A 20,904-nucleotide genomic window follows, 5' to 3' on the forward strand; every position below is an offset into this window, starting at 1 on the left:
GAAGCAGAGACAGGACACCTGAGCTAAACTAGCCAAAGAGGTATTCCGTACCACAGAACATCATGCCCAGGATGTAACTGGGAGTAACCCGGAAGGGCTGGTGCACTGCTGGGTGAGGGCAAGGTATCAGTCGATGGGTTGTGAGGTGTTGTATTCTCTTCCGTTGTTATTTCCTTTATCATTATTATTATTGGTGGTAGCAGTAGTGATTTGTGTTATACTTTACTTACTAAACTGTTCTTATCTCAACCCGTGGGAGTTACATTCTTCTGATTCTCCTCCCCATCCCTCCTGGAGTAGGGTAAGGAAGGGGGGGAGTGAGTGAATGAGCTGTGTGGCTGGGTTTAAACCACGACAGGCATTGAGACCAAGCTCTACCACCTCCTTCTCGCTGAAAAGCCTTTGTGAATTCTTTTGGGATGCCTCCTTGCTAAAGCTTTCTCTAAAATTCGTCCTTAGGATTCTTCTCAAGCATAAATTGCCACTGAGAATCACATCATTGGCCAAAACTTGACATTATTTGGGAAAACTCCAGCTGTGCAAGTCCTTGGTATTCCTACAAGTCATTTCTTATCTTTTTCTTTCTCACACCTCTCCCATTCTCCCACACAATTTGTTATTCCTACCATTCCAAGTAATTTGACAATACAAAAATAATCCAACTGAACAAGCAATGTCTGTTTTCATACTCCCCTCAGGCCACATTTTCTCACTGTTAGGAGTTACACTACTTCCCATTTGTAGAATTACACATGTAGTCTTTCCTTATACAATAACACTTTGCCCAATAAATCCTTCTATCTTTCTCCTGCAAAGGCCTTTTCCAAAGACAAAGAGAAGCCCCCAAGCACAGAAAGGATATTCCTTACTGAAGACTTAACCTCAAAATCCAAGCTATCCAACATAACAAGGACAAAACTGGTGTGAGAGGACAAGGAGCAGACAACAAGGGTTCTCTACTAGCATTTCTCATTTCCATATTCATCACTTTTCTGCTACCAAACAAGCTCATCATGCACTCTGTGCTCTTCAATGATAATTCACTATCTGTATGAGAGAAGTGGAAATAAATAATTTGGTAACACATTTCCAAGAACAGCTAAAAGAATCATGAGAAGGAAAAATAGTTTCTTTATATGGAGAAGAGGAGAATAGTTCACTTTCAGAGCAGATGCATATATTTGTAACAAAACTATAGACTATGTTATGAAAACTGAGGTATATTTTCCACAAAGCAATTACTCTGCTGGGCTAACACAAAATTGCCAACCCAAACACTCAAGATTACAAGACATCAAGGCACTGATAAGAATATCTGAACATTCCCTGATTTATAAAGCATGGGAAGTATTTGGCTCTTTTGCATATGTTTCAAGTGGGGCCATTAGGGATCACAAGTTATTTTCATACAATAAAAGTCAACTTTCTATAGACAGATTTCCTGACAATCATTTCTCTCCAAAATTAAAGAGTTAAGAAAGTAGAAGGTATCAGAAGACTTTAAAGAATACAGGGAAAACAGATAAAGGATGTAACAGTGGAAGTCCCATAACAAACAAAACCACTCAAGAAGCCCCATTTTTCTTCATGTAAAGAATTCAGATACAAGCGTTATTCTAACTCTAACACATTACAGACTTCGACAGTTTTAAAACTCTAAATTACATCAGAAATTATTAGAATTATAAAGCAGCAGCATTCTCTGGTACGCAAATAGCAACTTGACAAACAGCAAACCCATTTCAGAAAATAATCAATCCCTTGGTTTATTTTCTCAAGGAAATGTAACAGTCAATGTACAGAAATGTAAAGCCCCCTAAACTCAACCTGTACCAAGAACTCCAAATGAATACTTTTTGAAGTCACCTATAACTAATCTGTTACTTATTCAAACCACAAAGTTCTGTGTATTCCTAGAAAAAAATATTCACATACACACTATCAAGCAGCATCAATGCCCTTTAACACCTCATCCCATATGACCTTATTTTACTCACTTGAAGTAAAGATGACTCAAACTTGTTCACCAGGAAAAAAGAAAGGGAAAAAATAACTAACACAACCCTCTTCAGCAAACCACTCAAGAAAAGTGTTTTAGTGAAACCAACGCCCTGAAGCAGTAACTGCTGAGCACCTGGGAGAGGAGCCCTTTCCAAGCCTTATTTACAGCAGCTGTGTTAGTGAGCCTCAACTGTGAACCAAGCTTTGACACGACTTGCTTCCGTGGTTACTGCAGGTGAATCTTGTATCAGGTCTAAATCAAATGCCAAAAAAGATAGGTTTACTACAGGTAAGAGAACACATCTTGCACATTTTTAAAGCAACACTGATGGAGAGATAGCATACAGCTGGTGTGGTTTCTACAGCACAGCAAAATCCCATTCAGCAAAGGCCCTCAATTTGTTTGTCTGACTAGAGCTGATGGTGCAGTTCAACAAGTTATCACATACTCACTGCTGACCTCACCTGCTCCAAGTAGTAACAGAGGTACCAGCTGTATCTATGCTGAAATGCAGGTTTTTTCCAATATAGAACCATAGAATAGTTAGGGTTGGAAAGGACCTTAAGATCATCCAGTTCCAACTCTCCTGCTATGGGTAGGGACTCCTCACACTAGACCAAATTGCCTAAGGCTCTGTCCAATCTGGTCTTGAACACTGCCAGGGATGGAGCATTTACCAATTTTGAGCAACCTATTCCAATGCCTCACCACCCTCACAGTAGAGAACTTCCTTATATCTAACCTGAACTTCCCCTGTTTAAGTTTAAACCCATTACCCCTTGTGCTATCAATATAGTCCCTAATGAAGAGCCCCAATATGCAATAAGTCATCTCCTTCCCCCATTCATTTTGTGCAGAATGGTCTTTTCAAAAGCTCTAATACTTTCAGAATGTCCTCTAATGCACTCTAATGTAATAATTTCAGACTGTGTTAATCAGTAATTCATTGGTAAACTCACTTGATAGCGCTAATGAAGATTTTAAAAGAGAACACAGAATCTCACAAAGGTATCATTTCAGGCCAAGTCTTTGTTCTTCAGAAGACTCAGAAATACTAATATCCCTTGTGTAAACTAGCCAGGTATTTAGAACTCGCTGAAATCTTCTATGGAGAGTATGGTGAAGAAATCTTCAAACTTGCTGGTAATGAATAGCAATCTGACCTTCTCCCTGTCTTGGTTTTGCTGTGATCTAGCATAGTCTAAAACCACATCTTGCCATTAACAATTCCACAGAAATGCTCCTGCCTAACAAATCCCGCCTACTTTCTGTAATCTAATGGAAGTCTAATAAAAGACATTACCTGTCCTTATACAACTTCTCTCATTGACATCCTCAGACTGCAAATTCAAACAGAATTTCTATTTAAAAAAGGTCACTCTAAATTTCTTTTTTCCAGTAAGGTAAATCTGGTTAGCATAGAAAATCAGCACAGATCAGCTTTCCTGTTGTTTGCAATGACAGATAAGGTATTACCTCTCAAAATGATTACTGTCAAGAAATAAGGGGTCATGTCTATCATGACTAATAGCTGTTAAGCAAGACCAAGTGAAATACTTCAAGTGCTGAAGATTTTATGCAACATCATGCTTCTGACACACATTTTCAGATATGAAAAGCAGAAGAAACACTGAGAATTCATTAAAATATCCTCTCTACTTTCAAAAGCTGCTTTTTGTAATAGATATAATTAGAGAGATAAGGAACTTGGAGTGCAATCTCTGTGCACGTATACAGCAGATTGCCGAGATGAATATAGAAATGGTTTGCTGCTGCTGTGCAGACAGCTTAACTGGCCAACTGTGCTTCTCCAGAAGTCATTCAAAGCAACTAGCTACAAACTGGTCAGCCTCATCTTTACCCAGGGGAAAGAAATGGAACAAGTAATCCTGGAAACCATTTGCAAACATGCTGAGGACAAAAAGGTGATTTAGAGCAGTCAGAGTTGATTTATGAAAGGGAAATGATACCTGACTAACCTGACAGTCTTCTGTGATGAAATAGCTAGCATGATGGATGAGGGAAGAGTAATTGATGTTTATGTTCACTTCAGCAAGGCTTTCAACACTTGCTGAAGTGTAACATCCACTTGATGACTGTAACATCCTCATTGGCAAATTGATGAATAATGGCCTAGATAAGTGGTCAGGGAGGTAGACTTAAAGTTGGTTGACCTGCTGGGCTGAAAGGCTTGAGAGAAGCATCACAGAGTTGAGCTGGAGGCCAGTTGGCAAGCTTGCAGGTGACAAAAAAATGTGAGGAGTGATTGATGCAGCTGGTGCTGCTATTCAGAGGGCACTCAACAGGCTGAAGAAATTACCAAGCAGGAAACTTATGAAGGTCAACAAAGGTAAGCACCAAGCCCTGCAATCTAGGGAGGAATAACTCCATGTATCTGGGGGCTGAAGAGCTGGAAAGCAACTTTGGATAAAAAGACCTGAGGTTCTGATGGAAAACAAGTTGAATGTGAGCTAGTTGTGTGGAGGGAGGTGATCCTCCCCTCTTCTCTGCACTGATGAGACACATCTGGAGCGCAAAGTCCAGTTCTGAGCTCTCCAGGGCAAGAGAGACATGGGCATACTGAGCTAGGCCGTCAAAGGGACACCAAGATTATTAAGGGACTGGAGTTTTTGTCATTTAATGAGAGGCTGAGAGGCCTGGGACTGTTCAGCCTGGAGAAGGTGTCAAAAGTATCTTTGTGTATAAATACTTGATGGGAACAGAGTAAAGAAAGTAGGTTGTTCTTGGTGGTGTCCAGTGACGGAACAAGAAGCAATAGAACCAAACTGAAATACAAACTGAAATACAAACCAAATCCATTGAAACATTAAAGCCCCCGAACTTTTTACTGTGAGGGTGGTAAAACACTGGCCCAGGTTGCCAGGGGAGGTTATGGAGTCTCCATCTTTGGAGATATCCAAACCCAGACTGGATGCAGTTCTGAACAACCTGCTTTAGCTGACTCTGCTTTGAAGGTTGTACTAGCTGATCTCCAGAGGGGCTTCAATAGTTTTGTGACTCTCTGAATCCTGCTTTTTGCACTGTGAGGGACACCTTAGGTGAACTCTTTTGGGCACAGCTTTCCAAAGTCTGCCTATACTAAGAATCCCTGTCTTCATTAGTGTTTCTAACATCGCTGCTGAATTTTCTTATCTTCAAATGTTTCCAGTTAGTTTAGTTTTCAGTCTCCCTTAGCTGAGCACAATCTCTCTGAATTCAGCACACATTTTATAGCTAAAGACATCCTTAAATCAAACACTTTCTGAGAATGAAAGTAGTATCAAAGATGCTTTCTACACTTGTTAGATGCAGGAAATAGCCTCCTCCCTCAGTAGTTGTTTTATCTATAATGCATTTATTCCATGTTTGTTTTGAAAACATTTTGAAGCAGGAAAAACAAGCAAATCTTTTGACATTTCATCTAATTTGAAATGCATTCCTCAACAAACATTGAAAATTTCTGCCCAGAAATTTGGAGGTGATATAAAAGTACTTCTTACTTCTAAATGCATCAGACAACTGAAAAAGTGTTATAGAAGGCCTTATTTTGGGAGATTATGGAACTGTGAAAATTATGGAATACACTTGATCCTTTTGTCCTATGAATAACACAATAACATGATTGTGATGACAAAGGGTAGAGAAAACTGTCAGAATAAGAAAAACCTTATGAAAAATGCATAAAATTCCTGGATGGTAACTTGGTACTTTCTCAGTCACTAGCAGCAAGGTCTTACCAGTGACGGTTAGTGGGGGAATCAGATCAAATGAACGGGATAGAAGAGTATTTGTTTATTCACATGACATTATTCAAGGCAAATGGTGCACTGAAACTTACCAAGGCCTATTTTCCCACTATTTCTCATTTCAGCACTTCTTGTTAATTAAAATTTTACAGTGCCTGCATTACCAAAATAGCTGCAAATAATGATGATGTTCTTCAGCATTTAACAGCTATTAATTTATAACATCCAGCAAAAAGTTACAGCAGAATCATAGAATGGTTTGGGTTGGAAAGGATCTTAAGATCATCTAGTTTCAATGCCTTTGCCATGGGCAGGGACACCTTCCACTAGGATTAAACTTCCCTAGCCATCTAGACATCTAGCTGTGGTATAACACCAGCACTGACAAGTCTATATAGTCTTAGCTACCAGTGTAAACTAATTCTCTGGATGCACTTGCAATAATCTCACCTATCTGGTCAGGGGGTCACATATCATGTTGCCTCTACTATAACACGTATGTGTGAAAACCTGCTACAGTCCCATGTGCCAGAATACTCACATTTGGATTAACTGCATGTCAAAACTGCACTTACTACCATAGCCATTCACTGGCTGTGATACTAACCTGTCTCATGAGGCACTTGATAGAGAAATGAGACCTATAGATTGTCACAGATACGTGTCATGCTTCCTGGAATGTCCTCAGCTCTCTCTTGGGTTTTTTTGCCAGTAATACAATATTGACAATAACATTCCCAAGAGTTAACCGCTATGATCACAGAGTCAATAGAAAGAATAACCACACGGACAGACATTTATAGTTGAATATTGTATTTTTCATAATCCTTAACAGTCAGGAAATGGTCAGGTAAAGTATTATCCTCTAACACTGCTATAAAATGGGTGCCCCAGAGCATTCCTTATAGATTGGATATAAGGAAGAAATTCTTTACTGTGAGGGTGGTGAGGCACTGGAATGGGTTGCTCAGGGAGGTTGTGAATGCTCCATTCTTGGCGGTGTTCAAGGCCAGGTTGGATGAGGCCTTGGGTGGCATGGTTTAGTGTGAGGTGTCCCTGCTCATGGCAGGCGGGTTGGAACTAGATGATCTTAAGGTCCTTTCCAACCCTGACTATTCTATGATTCTATATGGCAAACAATGCTGAAAAGAATTGAAGACAAATGATAGGAGATATGCAAAGGCACAATGCAGGTCTTAAAAATCTCTTCTACCTTGTCTGAAATTATTCAGAACCTTAGGACAACAGTTGCTGTATGTATTGTGGTGCTGCCCTATGTCAGTCTTCCCAGCTGACGCAGGATCTCATCCCACAAGGTTCTCACCAGCCCTCACAAGTGCTAATACTCTAGCACAATCTCTGCAGGCCATGTGCACAAATTCTGCGTCCCCCTGGATATGCCTGGTCAAAGTTTTATTTTCCCAAGGAATACCAAACTCTGTATGATTAGGCAGCTTCGCTGTATCACAGTAACCCACTGACTCCCTCTTGAGGCTGGCTGTGTGAAAATACCACAACATTGTACGTAATCAACTCCAGGATATCTACTGAACGTGTAGTAATTCAACTCACTGCAAAATGAAGAATGCTCAGGGGAAAAGATGAGAACCAGCTTTTCTATTGCTGTGTGAACAACTGCTGTTTGACATACCTCGTGGAATGGGGGTGCAGGTGAACTGAGGCATTGCATGTGTGACAAGTTTCTAATAGATCATGTCCTATAGTATGGTACTATCACCACAAAGTGCCTTCCCTCATAAAGTGATGAAGTGCACAACGCCTTGTGTTAGCAACTGCTTAGACTAGCTACAGGATTGCCCAGGATAATATCTGAACTGCATGGCCAGTGAAGCCACTGACTTTCTATTTATAAAACTAGAAAGAGAGATCTGCTTTCTTTCCTTATCCCTAGCATAAAACCTCTGGAAAAGGGAGTGCCCCTTTCTGTTCACCATATACTGGTGAGATGGCCACACCACAGTGCACTGTCGCAGACACCTACTTCACAAAGACAAAACCTGCGTGAGGAGGTGGTTTAAACTGACTTATTTACAGATCATGGTCCCAGAGCAGTGCCTGATGAGGTGGCTCATCATGACAAAGTATCATGCCTACTGACACAGGCATCTCTCTGTGCAGTAACATGTTCCTGAGTAACAAGATGCAACTGCAAGAAAAACAAAGGAAAAAGCAAGTGAGCCAGGGATGGGAAAAATGGAGTGAGCATAAGAACTGAGCTGACACAGAGTTTGCCCAAAGAATTGGTAAATATTCCACCCCTGGCAATGTTCAAGGCCAGGCTGGACACAAGGGCTTGGATGACATGGTCCAGTGTGAGGTATCCCTGCCAATAGCAGGGGGGTGGAACTGGATGATCTTAAAGTCCTTTCCAACCTAAATCATTCTATGATTCTGTAAGAAGTGCAATGCCATAGTGGAACTTCACTGCTGTGTTTTTCTAACCTGCCTTCAGTGAGGAGTGAATCAAAACCTTGGTCATGCATCAGGTGCTTCATGTTGCATTGGAATACACCTTTGAGATGATTAGCAGAGTACATTCCTGGCTGCTGTGGTACACGCTTTGCCATCAACTCTACATGACATGTTGCTACCACAGTGTCCTATCAGTCCTCCTGTGCTCACTGTTGGCTAACTCCTGGTTGTGCAGCTCTTGTCAGAGCTATTTCTTGCCAGGAGATGCATTTGATGCATTTAATGCAATCACATGCTCTCCTTCACATAGATTCTTTCATTTTCTGAAACTTAAAATGCCCCTGCTCACTGCTATTGGCAGAATTCAGGAGTGCCAAGCTGCCACCAGACCTGCTGGCAGTGTGTAAGGCTGATGAAACTGGAATCGGCACCTCCAGTCTAGGCCATCTCCAGGTATAACAGAGCTATGCCCAGGTATTCTCAGGAACCCTAGCCAAAACACTATAAACCCTTGATGGTTTTGTTTTCAGAATTACTGGGCTGTTTTTCAGGTTATCCTGAGCAGTGACAAATTTACTTGGCAACTCTCCAGAAGCCATCCTGCTTAGGCTGGGTGTGGTATACTCCAGCATGGAATAAGGCAGAGTATGAAGCATAGAAGAGTATCAGAGTTTGTGTTGGAAGGGCCCTTAAAGATCATTCAGTTTCAACCCCCTGCCATGGGCAGGGACACCTTCCACTAGAGCAGGTTGCTCCAAGCCCCTTCCAACCTGGTCTTGAACACTGCCAGGGATGGGGCAGCCACAGCTTCTCTGGGCAACCTGTTCCAGTGCCTCAGCACCCTCACAGAGAAGCACTTCTTCTTAATATCTAACCTAAATCTCCCCTTTTTTAATTTAAAGCCATGAGTATAATGTGTTCTGGGATGGCACTGGAGGACAGTCAGGTGGAGGTAGCCCTCCATGTTATCTTTACAATTGTCTTTTACCTATTCTTTCAGATATACCAGGGCTTCATCAGCAAGGGACCGAGTATGTTCCACCTAGAGAGACCTAAGGAATAAACTAGGTACACACACCTTAGACCACAGGGGCCTGAGATGAAAAGTGAGAACACTGTGCCAAGGGACAGTGCAGATGTATCCAGGAAATCCTCAGCACCACAAAGGACCCAGTAGCCAGAGCAGTCATCTGCCACACATGGCTCATTTTAAGTCTCATCTAAATTTAGCCTTTGAACTTGATTCTTTCTGTATTCCATGAAACTCTCTTAGCCACCAACTATTTGCTGGTCTGGTTTGGTAGTGAAACAATAGTAACACATTGAACCAGCACAGCTGCAAAGGGCAAGCAAGAGAGACAGGCACACTGCTGCAGTGCTACCACCATAGCACTCATCTGGAAGGTAGGAGAGAAAAAAGTTCCATTACCTCTGTGGGAAAAACTACAGTAAATGAGTACTTCCAGCAACAAAATAATAGAACAGTATCAAACATGTTACAATAAGGGGGAAATACCACAGCAAAACAATGTTTTCACTTGCAGAATTCTCTTTTCGCTACCCTTTTTAATTTGTAACCCCTGATTTACCTTCATTTCTCTGATAAACTTAGAAGATTTTAGTTATTTCCACTAGGAAACCTTGCCTACCTGCACATAAAACTAGACTACAATCCTATAAATGTTTCAGCTTGAGATATACTTCATATTGTTTAAATACCTCAGAGTCAATATCATATAATGCTGATTTGGTAAATAAATGAGTGATTGCCAAACAAGAGGCTGAAATGTTAATAAAATTACATCTAAAATTTATAAGGCATAAATGAAAAGTGCTATATAACTCACCTATAAGTATCACTGACCATTGATATCGGCATTTTTATGAAAAACAGAAAATAAAGCTTTAACACTAGGAGGTCATTGAGACATAAAAGCTTGAGATGAAGAAAATCTTTGTTTCTCTCTCAAAGATTCTGTAGCAGAGTTTCAGATAAATCTTTTTTCTGTATAACATCATAACAGCACAGTAACTAGTATTCTAGTATTCATCACCACATTATATTGCCCATATTAAGAAACCTTCTTCAAGGAGAAGTTTTAATCTTGGTATATTGGAGCAGGAATTTGCAGTTTGACACTTATTGCACAGCTGAGTGTACTAGTTAATGAAAACTGAGGTTTATATGATAGTACTTTTGGACCATCATAATACACTGTTCATACTTTTTCAGTATGCTTGTTCCTAGTTTTTATGTGAATGAACAATATTTTACCACCTCACCGTTCTTGTGAAGATGCTGAATATGTATACGACCACGGCTTTGCTACAGCAGAAGAGCATGCCTAGAATCATTTCAGTTGGAAAAGACCTTTAAGATGATCATGTCCAGCCCTTCCTCAGCACTGCCAATGGCACCTCTAAACCACATTTCTAAAGGCCTCATCTAATTCCAACCTCAAGAGTAAAATCATGTGAAAAACAGTAGGGGGAAAAAAAACCCCACACAATAAGGTTCCAAAACTCATTGTCAATTCAGTACATGCATATGTAGCTGTGTTGTTCATTAGTGCTGTTGGCTTGAGAACCACATAGACAACATGCATAGCCTTCAGAAACATAACACCATCCACTTTCTTCTATACCTAATTCTAGTTCTGACACAGGGTGTCAGAAAAAGGAATATTTTTCCAACAAGGAGACAACTGACACAGGCCAATTTGTTATTGGCACTCAGGATGAAACATATGCTGTAAGCAATGGGTAGGAAATTACCAACTCCCTTTTTTTCCACCTACGTCACTGGTCAGGTGTACCTGTCTGTGACACACCATCCTAAGGGAAGTATCTCAGTGCTATATAATGTTCTATAGCACATCTCAGTACCTGGTCCTGGAAATAAATATAGGAATAGTCTGTATGATTCAGTAGAAGTGGGGCTGGTGCTAGGATTAGGAAGTATGGGATCTATCAGTGCTCAATAAAATGATGATTCAGAGATGTATCAGAGGTTGACAAAATAATTAAAATTAAATGATTAATGGTGGGTGGATGTCATGGGATGTCATTGAACTGGGTCATAACAAAAACCTCCTGCATTAAAATACAAGGTGAAAGACCAAGGTCTATTTCCAATCTATAGGAGAGTAGTTGGCAGTTAATGTTCAAGTAAAATGGAGCCACTTGTGAATAGGGTGTATTGGTTACACTCCCTATGACTGATAAGCAGGAAAACAAACAAACCCATCAATACGGAAGATGATGATGGAAAGACCCTGCTATACAGGAAGAAAATTAAGATACCTCAACCTTCCATATCTTGAAACCTCCTTTCAGACTTCAGAAAAATATATGAATAACAATACCAAACAGAAAAGGTATTAGCATACTGTAAAAATAAAGAAAGAACCCCCTACCATACTAACAACAAAATGAAAGGAAAATGTATTACCCTTCTCAGCCAAATAATATGATAACCAGAGGGCTATTGAAAAACAGCTGCTTTCACTCTTGGTGAATTGAAAGTAGTTGGTGGTCAAAACTTGCCCTAATTCACATGGCTGGAATCATGTAGGACTCCTTGTAGCTATAAAAGTGTATCAAACATTTTTACACAAAAAGTATTGAAAATAATGAAGGTAACACATTCAGTGAAAAATGTGATTTCCTCTTAAAACTGTTTAGAAGTCCACATTATGAATGAAGGCTCAACTGTGCTGCTCAAACACAGAACAAACACTGATCTTAACCAATCAAACCAGGACACGAATATAAGCAAAGCCAGCTAGGAATGCTGATAGATCACAGTAGATGGCAGGGGCGTTGGAACTAGTTGATCTTGAAGTCCTTTCCAATCCAAACCATTCTATGATTCTATGATCTGTTCAGAAGGTTTCAGCATGTTTATAAGTTTGATGGTTTGTAAGTTATGATCTGTATTTCATTTTTATCCCTGCAACAATGGAAATGGCTTGTAAACCTCTTGTAAATATCTTGTAAATGGCAAGCCAGGGTGCAGAGGACTATTAAGTAGCTAGAAAGAAATGTATCAATATAATTAACCTGGTAACTTAATGTCAGCCTCAAGGGGATTAAAAATAGGCAACAACAAACTAATAATTTGTTAGTTTCCAGATAAGTTTCACCATTTCCTGGGTGTCATGAAACAGCCAAGTTCAGTTTGTATGCTCATATGTCAAAATAACTATTAACTCTTCTAACATTTATAAAGCAAGCACACATTTTAGAAATGTAGCCCTCCACACACATAAAAATCAGGGGGTTTAGGATGTCTGAATTTGATCCCAGTGTCAAACTAAACCCTGTGAAGACTATAGTAGTTATGGCATTATTTTGCCTTTTTAAAAGTATGTTAGATGCTTCCATAATTTCAACTTATCTATTTGAGGCAATGAGTTTTCTATAAACAGAAAATCCTAGAAAAATTAGGCGAAATGTAAAGAAAAGAACTTTGGCTTTAAGAATACCTAAACACGCAGAATAAATTCTGCTTGGTTTCTTTTCCATGCATGTCTCTGTGGTCAACACAGTCAAGGCTTTTTATTCTACTTCAGCACAAATCAGAAGTAGCCCCTGGCAAGTGTATAATCTTAAACAAAATAATAGTCATCTTTGCAACCTGTAACAGCACATAACTAGTCAGTGTGAAAAACTGCCTTTATTAGAAAGACTGGAACAGCTACTCAGATGCTGCCGTTACACAGACAGCTGGGGCAAAGGGCATCAACAAGCTGCTGACCATATGGCGGGCACCGTGGTGGAGCAATTATTCCAGGCTGGAAGAACTATTTTATATGTATCTAATATGCTGCTAACGGTGCTGTATTTCACTCTCACTATGCCCCTTCCTTCTCTGAATCCCTGGAATTTTTGGTAGTCCTTCTTATTGTCAAAATTAAGATACATAAGCAGATGACATGCAGCCTTTTTGCCAGTATTCCATCCTTAAATGCCTCCTATTATGATGTAAAATAAAATGACAGCTACTTAAAGGCTAAAACATTCACACCAAAATAAAAACAGATTTTTCAAAGGTACTGAGACCTACAATTTCCACCAATTCAAACAATACTGATTAGTATGTTAAAACCCCAGGATTAATTATTCCCTTGGTTCTATTTGTGACCATCTCAAAGGACAAACCTCAAGTTTTATGTCTATTACTGTTATTCCTCTTAAAGAGGGCAACTAAAAAGACAGCCCCAATTCTTCTATGACAAAGCAGATTTTAAAAACTGCATTTATTTCAGAATTCATTAAAATTATCTTTAAAATCTGAGTTATGTTCAGCATCTCTTATTCAGCTAGTTTAGAGACTATGAAAATTAATCAATTACAAATTAGCTTGCATTAAATAGATGTAGATGTATAGATGAGGCCCTCAGTGACACGGTTTAGTAGTGGTCTTGGCAGTCCTGGGATAATGGTTGGACTTGATGATCTTAAAGGTCTTTTCCAACCTAGCTGACTCTATGATTCTATGAAATGTTTTAAAGTATATTTGTATTTTTGGAATGTAAAAGTGAAAGAGGGAATATATTAAACTACATGTGGATTATAAACATGTTAAACTTAGAAAATATTATCTTAATAGGACCCTAGCAGCAAATCTCTGAGGGTGACTTTGCAACCATTACCCCTAGGTGATTCTGTGGGAAACGGATCCATCAAGTCAGCACACTGGATTATTATACATGTAAAATACTTGCTGGTACTCCAGCATACAAATATCACGTGTACATATTAGAACTGTCACATGCATTGTAATAGTCTTTGATGTATTTTTGCCTGCAGAGTACCACAGCTTTCACAACTGACTTAAACAGAAAAAGATCAAGCCAAGCCTTTCTTCAGACAACTAAACATTATGTAGATATCTAACTTAAATCTCTCAGGTTTAACAGTTTTGATTTAGTGACTAGATCATGTATAGAAAATTTCCAGCTACTTGCCCATTGGTTTCAAAGATAGTGACATTTTCTCTTTTCATACTTACAAATGCAACATCCTTTCTCCTTTGTCCTTCCTTGTTTCCCAGTGTCCACATTTGCTGTGGTGACAGCAAATCCATGTTGTTCCTTGCCATTCCACTGGCCGGTTTGCTTGGTTTTTTCCCCATAAGCTTCCTATGATCCCATTATTGTCTCTTCCAGTCATGACTATGATACTACATTCATAGGAAAATTCAGGAAGCACCACTGTAAAGAACAATGTATGATCAGATGACAAATTTCAACACTGTGTTAGTACCAAAACTAACCGAAAGTTGAGGTATGAACTCTGCCTAAATTCATCATTACAGGTGTTATACACCTTGCAACCTAAGTGTCAGTCATGCACTCAAAATGCCTCTAATGAGGTGGTTTCTTTTAAAATGAAATGCCCAAATGATAAAGCAGTGTTGATATTGTTAGGTAGATGTGCAATCTCTTTTGTTCACATTCTGTAGGCCTCTAACACAGCATATATCTGGTGTGCCTCTCCATTCTATGTTTTAATCTGATGTATTACACTGATATTTTTCAGTAGAGCATCAAACTATGCTTTCTTCTGCTTAGGGATCATAGAACATATATAATGGGCAAACAGATTCTGTTCATACATCCAAGTAGCAGCTTCAGTTTAGTTCATTTTATTGGCATATTAATAGATTATATGAATAAACTCTATATACCAGTCTAGAGCTGTATTGATGCATTCAGTTACAGAAATCTATCCAAAATTTTCAGAAGCATGTATCTAATTTTTACTGACAATAAAATAATAGCCTGATTTTCCAGTCATGTGGAGCAGCCAACATTTTTAATTGCCTTTACATTTCTGAACATTCAACTGGCTTGAAAAACCAGTTCATTTACTATTCTCTTCTTTCTACAAAATTAGAACACATAAAATGACACCTACTGAATCAAGATATCTCTTGGATCAAGCACCTATATTTATACATGCAAACATCCAGCAAGCCAATTAAACACTTGACTAATTTAAAGCACATGTGACTAAGTCATACTGGATGGTTGACCCATTTAAAAGCTTAAGAGCTTCTGATTCTAACAACAGAAAAAAATATTGCTGTGCCTAGCTTTAATTCTTACGCAGAAGCATTAATGGGCAAAACCATGTTTCAAAATAGAGGGTTTATCAACTGCTATTAGGTAAATGCTTCAGACAATGCTGCTAATAATACAGAGAAGAAATGCAGAAAACCATCCATAAGCTTATTTATGGGTGCGCTGACTTGAAAGAAAACCAAATAAAAGTAAATACATTAACAACAGAAAATTGTATTTATATGTTGTGAATTTTAATACTGTAGTTTCTAGGAATAAAAATACAAAAGATGAGATATTCAGAATGCTAAATATATGTTTGAATACTGCGTTTCTTGTCCTATTATTGTTCTTCTTTCAGTTATCTCAAGAAGTATATTGCAGCTGTTTTGCCAGCAATAAATATGAAACACAACTTTTTGATGATTATGAGGAGGAGTACTGTTTATGAAAATTTAATACATTATTGCAAAACATTAATAAAGATGAATGAAATTCACTCTTTGGTAAAAATACTGAAAAATGTATTCTACTCTAGGACTGGCATATCCACTGACATTTACTAACCACATACACTGCTAAAATTTGGGGGTTGAACTAGATGATCTTCAGAGGTCCCTTTTAACCCTAATGATTCTGTGATTCTGTGAACACATCTGCTCCAGAATCACTGAAGTCTTTATTGTCTATAGAGAAGGACAGGAGAGAAAAAAAACCCACATTGTTTTTCTAGTGTAAAAACACTATTATTATTCTAACACGCTTTTCTACCTCTGAGGTTAGTCTTTTTCACTAGTGGTTTAAACTAAGATCCTGCCCTAATAACTACAGCAGAGAATGGTGGAAAATTGCAAACACAAAATGAGGTTTCCAATCTGCCTTTTCCTGATTTTCTGCTACACGTGTTTTCTCAGAAGTCCATGTTTTCTCCTTACTGTGCCTCTCTGTATCTCACTCTGCCAACTGACAGCCCAAGTTACATGTGCTATTTATTTTCCATAAAAGCCAGCTTTAATTGATGGCTGCTTACCTTTTCCACTAGTACTGCTCTCTTCATCATCCCTTAAAGTCCACCTCTTCTGAAGATGTTTTATCTCACAGTGTGTTCAGCGTTTTCATTGAATTTGATGACTGAAAATACAAAAATAAAAAAGGCTACAAATAATGCAAGTTACTGAATAATAAACTTATTATCATGATAGCTTAAGCAGACATAACTTACAGAGTATATACACAGCTTCAGATTATTATTACCTATCTCATATTCCATCTCTTCTCACCATATACTACGTCTAACATGCTGGCACCTGTCACGCAGATGTTGACTGGCCTTTAATAGCATGGCCTTTATGTCCACCTAATTGCATGTTTGACAAATAAAATTGGTTTCAGTGTGTATTTCCACTTGGGAATCAAGCAGCCAATGTGTTCCAATGTCCTACAATGAACATTAATCTGTTCTATTAATGGTTCTCTGCTTTTCTTCTGAGTGTACTTGCCATACATACCCTTCGATCTTCTGTCATGTAAGTGAACTGTTAATAGTAGTATGTATTCCTTGCTCAGAGCTTTTTCTGTGCCCTGGTGATCATATCAGACATGACAGCAAAAGGGTCATTGGAAAAATCATTTGAAGATGTTCCTGAGGTACTGTAAATATCCCAAAGTTGGATATTTGTAACAAGGCCAATTATTCTTTCAAGTATTGAGAATAGTTTCATTATATTACTTCATATTCGGAGTAGGTGCAGTAGATGTATTTTTTTCATGGCTGAAAATATATTCAGTGATATAAATTATATATTTATTACGTGAGCCTTTACCATGTAAACCAGAGTCTTTATTTTTTTTCTTTCTGACTAGGCACACGTAGAAAATATATCCAAGCCTCATCTCTAGATACACAGTTTGGATACTGTGGAAGATATAAATTTGAACATCTTTAGTAGAAAGGGAAAAAATGAAGACTCCCAAGCCTGTGATTTATTTTCAGCAGTAATCAGTTTAATTAAAAATGAGCACTCTCTGTCCTGTTTTTCTCTTTTCTGGTCTTTTAGAATAAAAGTCATGCCTCAGTGCTCTGTGCTGAAGTTAAATGCTTTGGCTATGTAGTAGAGGTACTCTGAGCATACCTACTTAACAGATGTTGTACAGAACATGGGAACATTTGTGAATCTGATAACCATAAGCAGAGGTAGGTACCAAGTCAGCCAGCTGAGATGGCTGATATATGTAGCATGAAAGCTTTAGGTACCTATGTAACTTGATTAGCAAAGCAACAGACGCTACTGACCTTCCACTCAACTAATTCTACATCATTCGCTTGAGTGTAAATCACTGTGTGAAAACTTTACATTCAGCAGGATTTTGTGTGTATGCTTGCATGTAAGTGAAACTGACATTGTAGTTTGTGATTAAACTCACTTTAAATAAGGAAAACAAAATATAAATGCTAAGCATTCTGACTTTTAATCTCACAAAATCTTAATTAACGGAAAAGTGTGGTTTGGAATATGCCTCAGAAAGACAAGCAGCAACATAGAACCAGTCTCCTCAGGTAAATAAAGATGACTAATTTGGAATTGTTTGAAGTTTGTTGCTTAATGCATATATAACAGGAGGCTTACGCAGGCAAATAAGATGCCGCAGGAATCAAATATCAGAATGGGGGGCGGGAAAGGAAATGAATAAAGATACCCTCAGCAAGGCATCAGAGGTTGGAGCACCTCCCTCATGAAGACAGACTAAGAAAGTGGGGCTGTTCAGCCTGGAGAAGAGAAGCTGTGTGGAGACCTCAGAGCAGCTTCCAGTGTCTGAAGGGGCCTACAGGGATGCCAGACAGGGACTCTTCATCAGGGACTGTAGTGATAGGACAAGGGGTGATGGGTTCAAACTAAAACAGGGTCAGGTCAGGTTACATATAAGGACAAAGTTCTTTACTGTGAGGGTGGTGAAGCACTGACACAAGTTGCCCAGGGAAGTGGTAAATGCTCCATCCCTGGCAGTGTTGAAGCCCAGGTTGGATAGAGCCTTGGGTGACATGATCTAGTGTGAAGCATCCCTGCCCATGGCAGGAGGTTTGAACTCTATGATCTTAAGTTCCTTACCAGCCCAAACAATTCTATAATTCTATGAATTTAAAGCAGTATTAAGTGCATTCTTCACTGAAAAGACAGAAGATTAAGGTGAGAGGACAGAAAATTTTTGTATTCTTCTCATACTTAGCTTTGTATATGCCCTTATCAAATGTAGTTGCTTGGTTTTAGTATAGCTAACATGTAAACACTCCTGATGCCATTGATATTGCCACCTGCTCTCCCTTGGATTTTTTTTTTGGCATATTCTCTTAGCCAATATTTAATCTCTTCTTGCTTTTATGCACACATACATATACGTATATACACATATATCCTTTCCTCTAGTCTTCCAGTTATAATGAGGTTTTTTGCAAAATGAAAAAGAAGTAGTTTCTGCCAGTTACTCTTACTTTGAAATGAATTTGTGGCAAACAAGTTTATCTACACACATTTGTTGATAGGAAGTGTTAAACTTTAAAGGAAAAGCAAACAGTAACTCTCCATTAAAATGTCCACATTGCCCTCACTTTGCTGGTTAAGCAAACTGAAATATCAATGACTTGATTAAAAAAAATATGTGTATGCACTCTTAATAGTAAATCTACAAGACCAGTCAACCAGCCTTTCCTTAAGAAAAGACCATTTTGTTGTAAAAGGCATCTTAAAAAATAAAGGCTGCATGGAAGAACACCACATAAGTCTGAATAAGTACTTGAAAAGATCATTAAATGTTCTCAGAAGCAGCTGACAGGGAGGCCTACAAACTTAGTTTGAGAAGTGGGAGCTAACATCTTGAAATGAAAATTTCTGTGGCTTGAGACCTTGTTGTGAAGCTGGGATACTTTTTTCTTTGGCTGATAGTACAAAAGGTTTCTTGATCAGCAGAAAGACTGCTCAGATTTTTGTGGAAATCCAAGCTAAACTATATTTAAACTAAAGTTTAACTTCTGTTTATCTTTTCCAAGGATCATCTGAATGCAGTGGAAGTGATCAGAGGTTGCACAGAAGTTGTAGTAGATGTAGCCTGATGATATATATATTTAGTATAAAAATATTAGAAACACAGACAGCCTATCTTTCTTGTTCTTCTTTATAATGTTGGTTATCATGTTGAGGAAGAAAAGATTATGAGACTTGGAGACATAAAACGAATGTCTCAAATAAGGCTGAAGCAGAAAAAGAGGAGTTCTTACCACTGAGGAAAATGAATACCATTAGCGATATACATCGGGTATATAAGTAAACCCTATGTATAGATATATACATAGGGTATAGCACTCTAATACATAACAACACATACTAGATGAAGCAAACGTCTGTTACGCTATTTTTTGTATCTCTTAAGAGAAAAAAATGTAGACTTAGTCTGGCAGATAAGCGTTTTCCCCCATTTCATTTCTTTCTAACAGGCTGTGGGTAAACAGAGCTGCTGTGCTTCCCTGGGGTAATATGTATTCTGTAAGGAACCATACTGGGATTCTTCATAAAGGACGACAGGGGGGAAGGAAACAAACCAGCGCGCGCACACACAAAACTTGCTGGCTCAGTTGCTTTTATAAACCAGTGACTTCTGCAAACCACATTTGGGTAATTTCTGTTTGTTCGGACAGGTCTATCTGCTATGATTGCCCCCAATCATTGTCGTTAGAGAAGAATTAATAAAGGGAAAGGTTTGCATATTTTCATTTTCCAGCATATATACGTAGTCTTATCCATCTGTCTGGGGCCAGGAACCCCACACAGAAATACACCCTGAAGTGCAAATCCACAGAATACCTGGTAGATAGAGAGCCACATCCATCTTTCCAGTGCCCAATGTCACACAACCTAACAGTTTCAGATAGATTATTCATGTTGCTGAAGGGTTTTATGTCACATTTTACCTCAGAAATAGGAAAACCAACTGCCTCCAAGCAGCTTCTGTCACCTGTAGTGTTACAGCTGCCTAACGGCAGAACTGTATTTACCTCATCATTTGTAACTATAACCTAGTGGGTATTATTATTAAATCAGAAGTGGATTTCTTTTAAGGTTACAAATTTAGGTCTCCAAATACTGTTTACAATTAGGCACGTATGAATTATGACCACTATTTAATGCATCACCTGTGCCTCATCTGAGGTACAATACAAGAGCAAACACTTAACTCTACATTTGGTAACCTTGATTTTGCAATTTAAACCACTTTTTTTTCCCACTGAAACAAACCCTGCCTCTGAAACTGCCTAACTAATTGCAGTTTTCATGGTGCCCTAATCCTGTAATTTCCTACGCCGCTGATTAACTTCTCCCACACCAACATCTGCGTTCCAACATCTCAAAACTGAAAATACGCACCAAAAATTAAGTTAGTTACACACCTCTATGCTAGCTAACTACCCACGAACACGGGCAACAAGACACCATCACAAACCCACCTACCGCCATCCCCCTCAGCCCGAAACGGCGGGCACCGCCTCACACCGCCTCATTGACGTTCCTTTCACCCAATCACAGCTCTCGCTGCCCTCTTGGCGCGGTGCTATTGGCTGAGGAGGTAGCGGGGGGCGGGCGTAGTGCTGTGGTAGAGGCCGTAG

The 20,904-nt window shown here is 38.9% G+C and overlaps 1 long non-coding RNA gene across 1 annotated transcript; it reads right to left on the minus strand.

The window, feature by feature from the left end:
- Positions 1-14,226: 14,226 nt before the first annotated feature.
- Positions 14,227-20,887, minus strand: LOC308221159. Its single transcript, XR_013956883.1, has 3 exons — positions 20,750-20,887; positions 16,282-16,382; positions 14,227-14,399 (listed from the first exon to the last, which is right to left on the minus strand). It is a non-coding gene; the product is annotated as an uncharacterized lncRNA (long non-coding RNA).
- Between the last annotated feature and the right edge of the window lie 17 nt (positions 20,888-20,904).

Source organism: Psittacula echo (assembly GCF_963264785.1).
Source record: "Psittacula echo genome assembly, chromosome: 5".
NCBI classification, from domain to species: domain Eukaryota; kingdom Metazoa; phylum Chordata; class Aves; order Psittaciformes; family Psittacidae; genus Psittacula; species Psittacula echo.